The sequence below is a fragment of the Python bivittatus genome, unplaced genomic scaffold (assembly GCF_059951505.1).
Source record: "Python bivittatus isolate LINGU-HERP-01145 unplaced genomic scaffold, Pbiv_v1 ctg000220_np1212, whole genome shotgun sequence".
NCBI lineage: Eukaryota > Metazoa > Chordata > Lepidosauria > Squamata > Pythonidae > Python > Python bivittatus.
Genome location: NW_028277048.1, coordinates 25,434,110 through 25,441,523, shown reverse-complemented (window position 1 = coordinate 25,441,523; position 7,414 = coordinate 25,434,110).

Sequence of the window (7,414 nt, the reverse complement as noted above, 5' to 3'; positions counted from 1 at the left end):
CAAGATTATAACAAGGCTACCATAATATAATAGCTTGGTCTATCTTCAAATTCCTCTAGTAGGAGTAGCCTCTAAAAAAGGTTCAGAATGCTTTTGTCATAGAAATTGGGGAAAGTCTTTTTCCCCCTTACTTTCTAACTCCAGATACTGCCACCTTGTTGCGGCAAAGGATTTGAAAGAAGGAATCATAGGATATTGCACAGATAATTTCCTCCCAGCATAGAACAATACAATATAAAAAGTTTTTTAAAAGTCTGTAGAACTGTCTGCAGAAGGATAGAGAAATTAACTCAAGGACAACCAATGGTCCCATGTTGTGAGGTATTCTGGCTCCCTTAAGCATTTTTGTCTAAACTGCATATAATATCTTAATCCATTTTATAAATTTCAACAAAATTCCAAACCTATTTAATACAGCAAATATATACTGTCTATATATTTTATCAAAAGCTTTTTCTGCATCTAAAGATGGAATGACAAATTGATCTTCATTTTTATTCAAATCTCTTAAATCCAGATCTAAAGTAAAGGTTAATAGTATTCTTTCTGCTACTTTCCCATTATTTAGAGGCACTAGACAAGGATGTCCACTTTCACCCTTGCTTTTCAATATCTGCGTGGAACCCTTGGCTTGTGCTGTTAGACAACATCGGGAAATTTATGAAGTAGTACCTAATTCAGTTGAACACAAATTGGTTTTATTTGCAGATGATATTCTTTTGTTTATTACTAAACCTATTGATGCAAATGATAGATACCTTTAGTAAAATAGCAGGATATTCTATTAATTGGTCCAAATCGGAATTGATGCTAATAGGTAAAAATTTAGTTACTCATCCATTTAAGAAATATCAATTTTGTATTTGTATCAAATTTATTAAATATTTAGGTATGTGCATACCAAAGGATATAACTCAGTAACATCTAATATAAATAAAATATGCAAAGAGGTTTCTTTAGACATGGATAGATGGAAGTCATTAAACCTCATCCTTTGGGAAAAGGTGAATGCTCTCAAAATGAATATTATTTCCAGATTAATGTATATTCTGAGAGGACTTCCTATTCAAATATCTGGAAAATATTTTCAGAAAATAAATTCTTTGTTTAGAAAAATTTTATGGGGTTCTTCGATTCCGAGAATATCTTTACAGAAAATGCAATTACTAATCAATGAAGGAGGATTTGGTTTTCTGAATCTGGAGCTATATCATCAGACTTACCTATTGTCAAGTATTAAATACTGGAAGCCAACAAGTGGTGTTAATTTTCCAATTTGGGCAACTTTGGAACATACATATATAACACCTTTGGTTGAATCAATGGTATTAGGATCTAAATACAACACAACTCTAATATCTCTGGAAACAACTTCGTCAATTAGAAAGCTTCGTCAATTAGAAATGTGCTGCCTAATAAAAAAATACTTGACCCTTTTTCCCATGCCAAATTGACTTTATGGGGAAACCCAACTTTAAAAATTGGGAAAAAGATGATGATATGGAAAAGTTGAATGGAAGCGGGGATATTGGCATTGGACCAACTGATAGATGATGAAGATGATTTTTTAACGTATGATGTGTTAAGAGATAAATATCATCTATCAGATGTTACCAGTGGCAATATTTACAGCTACAACATTTATTAACAACGTTGTTTGGACCAGCAGCATTTTCAGCTTCCGAGACACCTGAGGTACTAGAATAACTTGTTAAATCCTTTAGAACTAAAAAACCTACTATTAGCTTTTATAGATATTTGTTATCAATAAATCAATTTGATATGCAGATGTTAAGAGATGAGTGGAATGAAGAACTAGAAGTTTCTATATTGCCTAGACAGTGGGAGAGTGTCTTAACTTCTATAACAGAAGTGTTAATGGACCTTAAACTACGACTTATACAACAACAAAAAGTAATATTTAGAATTTACTGGACTCCATTACATTTGTATAGAAAAGGATTGTTAAAAATAGTATTTTGTTGGAGGTGTAATAAGGACAAAGCCTCTTTAAAGCAAATCTTTCTACAATGTCCTATACTTACTAAGTTTTGGGAGAAAGTAGTGGACTATATTTAAACATGATTCTGCAACAAAAGCTAAATTTTTCAGAGGATAATATTCTTTTGAACTATATACCTAGTACATGGAATTTGACATCTGGACAACATAAATGGATTCTCTGTGCCCTTACTATGGCCAAAAGATTAATATTGTAGCATGGGAAAGACAAATGTATGGCCCCATTCACTCAATGGATTGAAGACCTGATTGCACTTGCCACTTATGAGCGGATTGCCTATAGATGTAGTCTTTGTATGGACAAGTATAATGAAATATGGGACTCATTTATACAAAATACAGTACTAGGTTAAAAAAAAAGACAGTTATATAAATGTATTGGAAATATACATGCATTTGAATATTTGCATTAGATAAATATATATAAATGTGCAACTATTTACTGTATAATGGTATACTACACTAAGTTCTTGTATTTTTGTCACTTTTTTGTTATACCACCTTTTAATATTTTCTTCCTTCTCTTGTATTATTATTTTTGTGTTTTTTCCTTTTTGTTATTAAAAAGCAATAAAAAATTATTTAAAAAATCATTTTTGTCTAAATTGCAAGATCTGTCATATTGATCAATATGAGTGTTGAATGCCTCCATCCCCATACCTTTCGTTTATATATGGATATTTTAGTAAATAAAATAGGAAAATAATTCTTTGTTACCTGTAATTATGTCTGCATATAATCACCACCATTTGCTACGTGCTTTGGCCAACTATGGACAAGCTTCTTAAAGCCATCAGAAAAGAACTCCAAAGTTTGCTTCTTCAACCAGGTCTGAAGTCCTTTCTATCTCAAGTCAAACAGTTGCCAATGAAGGTATTCCTTCAATTATGGGAAAAGGCGGAAGTTGCATGGTGCCAAATATGAGCTGTATAGTGAATGAGGTGAAACAGTGAGATCAAACTTGCAGTTGTCTCTTGGGTGGCTTGCGAGATGTGAGGACTAGCGCTATCATGGTGCAGCAAAATTTCCTTTGTGTGCTTCCAAACTCTGCTTAATCATTCTTTCAAACTGTTGAATGTTATAAAGCAGTGTTCTGAGCTGATAGTAATGCCAGGTTCAAGGAAATTCATGTGAATAACACTGCCTAAATCCCCCAAAACTGTAACTATGAATTTTCCTACTGAAGCCTGGGTATATTTTTTCTTTCCCCTGTAGGTGAAGCTTTGTGAAGATATTCTACGGACTGACGCTTCATTTCTGGATCATAATGATGAGCTCATGCTTTGTTGACTGTCACAGTGCTATGAAGAAATTCCTCTCCTTTATTCTTGTAGGTGGAAAATTGCTGGCAAATATCAACTCTTGAAGCTTTCATTTCTGCTGACAGCATGCAAAGTGCACATATTGCACAAACCTTTCAAAACTGAAGAATATCAATAATCTAACCCACATGTTCCTGTGTTACACCAAACTTGACAGCAGTTTCCCTTTGCATGATCTGCCAGTTGTCCTTAATCAGTTCCTAAAACTTTCATGTGAAACTCATCGGTTGCTGTCACAGATTGTTCACTTCATTCTTGTTCACACAAATCAACTCTTCCTGAATTACTTTTTTTTTTTTTTGCCCAGCAATGCATAGTACTCATATTAACACAGTCAACACCATAAACAGCCTGCATTCAGCAGTGAATTTCAACTGCAGGGATTCCTTTGGCAAGCAAAAATTTAATCACAGTACGTTGATTAAGCATATTCGTGTGCGCTCATCACAGGCTTCCTTTTCACAATCTTTTCTCACAACAACTCAACCAAAGTGAAAGAACAGATGTTAAAGAACATGTCTGAGCTTCTAGCACATCAGAATCGCCATCTGTTGGTGACTTGCTACTTTTCACTCAACCCTCGTACTGTGTGCTAGATCTTTCTGCAGGAAATCTAATCTGAAAGTAATAAAGTCATCCCTGAATTTATTTCAGATGCTGAACACATCCATGAGTACCTCTGAGCAGTTTGGGACTCAGTACTGGGAGTCTCAGTGGTTGCAAGGGATTACTTCTTTGGTTTGGAATGTATCAGATAACCAGAATATCTGTAGATACACATGAAAGCCATGCCCACTGTTATCCTAGTTACCAGGTATGCAGGCGTGCTCAGCGAAGTTGCATGGCACAATTTTGACACACCTGCTAGTCTTCTATTATCACAACAGATGTGTCAACCTGTACTCAGAAAAGCAGCCAAAATGTTTGTTTCCATCAACTCTCTTACAGAGCTTAGTGATTGCATATTTGTTATTACATCATCTGCATAGCGTTTCATTTTTTATTCCTCTCCTTGAATTTTAATCCCAGTTGTTTAATCTTTTTGGATTTTGTCCATCAGGCCTTCTAGCATGATTACAAATAATAAAGGAAGGAGTACATACCCTTGCCTTATGCCATACTGAAAAGCTTGCAGTGTTCTATTCGCTGTGATTTTTGCTATTTGCCAGTAATACAGTATATGCTCTCCACCCAACTTTTGGATTTTTCTCCTGGGTTTTGTCAAGAGCCTTGAGTAGGAAAGTCCAAACCAAATTGTCAAAGGCTTTGAACACATCTAAGAATACATGGAATCAAAACGCAGGACCCAATTGCAAAATAATCAAGGCTTCACTGCAGTGTTTATTAGACAGTATGTACTGGAGGAGGACTCCACCAAGGGACAGTTGGAAACACTCCCTTGCAGACAAAAGAGATGCTGTGATACTTACACATTTCAGGAAAGGGGAAAGGAAAAGGATGCATACATACATATTCATATGATGATGCAGACATACATACAGTTGCAAGAAAAAGTATGTGAACCTTTTGGAATTTCATGGTGTTCTGCATTAATTTGTCATAAAATGTGATCTGACCATCATCTAAGTCAAGAGTATTGACAAATACAATGTGCCTAAAATAATAACACAAAAACAATTCTGATCCTTCATGTCTCTATTGAGACCAACCATAAAAACCTCATAGTGCTAGTGGAAAAAGTATGTGAACCCTTGAGTTGACCTCAAAAAAGCTAATTGGAGTCAGCTGTTAGCATACCTGGAGTCTTGTTAAGAAAATGAGTTTGGAGGTGTGGACTAGAGCTACATTGACTGATAAAAACCACTCAAACTTTTTGAGTTTGTTCCGCACAAGAAGAATATGCTTATGTGAGCCATGCCTTGCCAAAAAGAGCTTTCAAAGGATCTACGATCAAGAATTGTTGATTTACATAAAGCTGGAAAGAGTTACAAAGTGATTTCAAAGACCTTAGAAATTCACCAGTCTACAGTTAGGCAAATGATCTACAAATGGAGACACTTTGGGACTGTGGCTACTCTACCAAGAAGTGGGCACCCAGTCAAAATGACCCCAAGAACACAACGAAGACTCATCAATGAGGTAAAGAAACAACCCTGGGTGACAACCAAAGATTTGAAGGCATCATTGGAACTGGCTAACATATGTGTTCATGAGTCTACAATATGTAAAACATTGAACAAGCAGGGTGTCTATGGCAGGACACCACGAAGGAAGCCGCTGCTTACTACAAAGAACATTGCAGCATGCCGGAAGTTTGCGAAAGAGCACATTGACTCTCCACAGCGGTATTGGCAAAATGTTTTGTGGACTGATGAAACAAAGTTTGAACTATTTGGAAAGAACACGCAGCACTACATCTGGTGTAAAAAGGGCACTGCATATCATCATGAAAACATCCCAACTGTAAAGTATGGTGGAGGAAACATGATTTGGGCCTGCTTTGCTGCATCGGGGCCTGGCCAGCTTGCAGTCATTGAGGGGAAGATGAATTCCCAAGTGTATCAAAAAATTCTTCAGGATAATGTGAGAATGTCTGTACGTCAGCTGAAGCTCTGTAGAAGTTAGGTAATGCAACAGGACAATGACCCAAAACACCGGAGCAAGTCCACAACAGAATGGCTTCAGAAAAACAAAATCCGCCTTTTGGAGTGGCCAAGTCAGAGCCCACACCTCAACCCAATAGAGATGCTATGGAATGACTTGAAGAGAGCCATACACATGAGACGTCCAAAGAATATGACAGAGCTAAAGCAGTTCTGCCAGGAAGAATGGGCTAAAATCCCTCCTGAACGATGTGCAGGTCTGATCCACAGCTACAGGAAGCACCTGGTTGAGATTATTGCTGCCAAGGGGGGGTCAACCAGTTATTGATTCGAAGGGTTAACTTACTTTTTCCACTAGCATTTTGAATGTTGAATGAGTGTGTTCAATAAAGACGTGAAGGATTAGAATTGTTTTTGTGTTATTATTTTAGGCACATTATATTTGTCAATATTCTTGACTTAGATGACAGATCATATTTTATGACAAATTAATGCAGAACACCATGAAATTCCAAAAGGTTCACATACTGTTTCTTACAACTGTAAGTAATAGATCTCAAGTTACTTTCTGCCACTCTATTTATCCATTATCTGTAAGGTTCACTGCATTCGCTGCTGAACAGAAACCTCGTGAGGCACAGGCTCGGACGAAAGCTAGTTTATTCAGGCGTAATGCGTAGCGGTTACAAAGCCAGGATTGGCCTGGCACGGTTTCTTACAATAGTTTTATAGGGTTCCCCCCTTACCAACAGTACCCCTCTGTTCTGCCCCTTGCCCTTGCCCTGGGCTAGCCATCTGTCCGTTGCAATCTTCCTTCCCCTCGCCTTGATGGCAGATTCAATCGGTTTCTGTTATGTTGTAATCTTCTTCCTTTGTATGCCTTGCCCTTGCATTTCTGGAGCTTTTCTTATGGTGAGTTGGAGTGGCTGCTTTAATTTGGTTTCTAATTGCCCACTGATTGCCTCTGGATTGCTGCGCTCCTGGTGTACTGTAAGCCGGAGTTGCCCTGGGCACCTGGGGAGCCAGCTGCGCTCCAGTTTGCCGCTTCTAGATGACTCCCTGCTGCGAGTTAACTGCCCGTCCAGTCGCTGGTTTACCTGCGGTTGCCTTGTTTCCTTTCCTCAATCACCTATTTCCTGAGGCGGTGAAACTGACCAACAGCTCTGCACTAGCAGTGTGTGCTTCCTAGGCTGAATCTGACACTATCTACAAGGAAAACAATAGCCCCACTGAGAAGAAACAAATCAGTTCAAGGTGCCAAATGCCAGGAAGAACACATCATCCTTCAAGACAGATGCCTTGGTAGTTCACACCAGCTTCAAGGGTGCTGCACGTTCTTTTATGTTTCAATTTTACTGAGGCGCTCCCATTCATCTGAAGCCTCTAGAAATTTACTTTCTTCACCCAAAAAATGTATTTGCCCCACAAATATTACTGCTGCCTTCTTTTTCTTGTTATTAATGTATTCTAATGGATTTATTAAGAACCTGCTGTCGTCTTTCATCT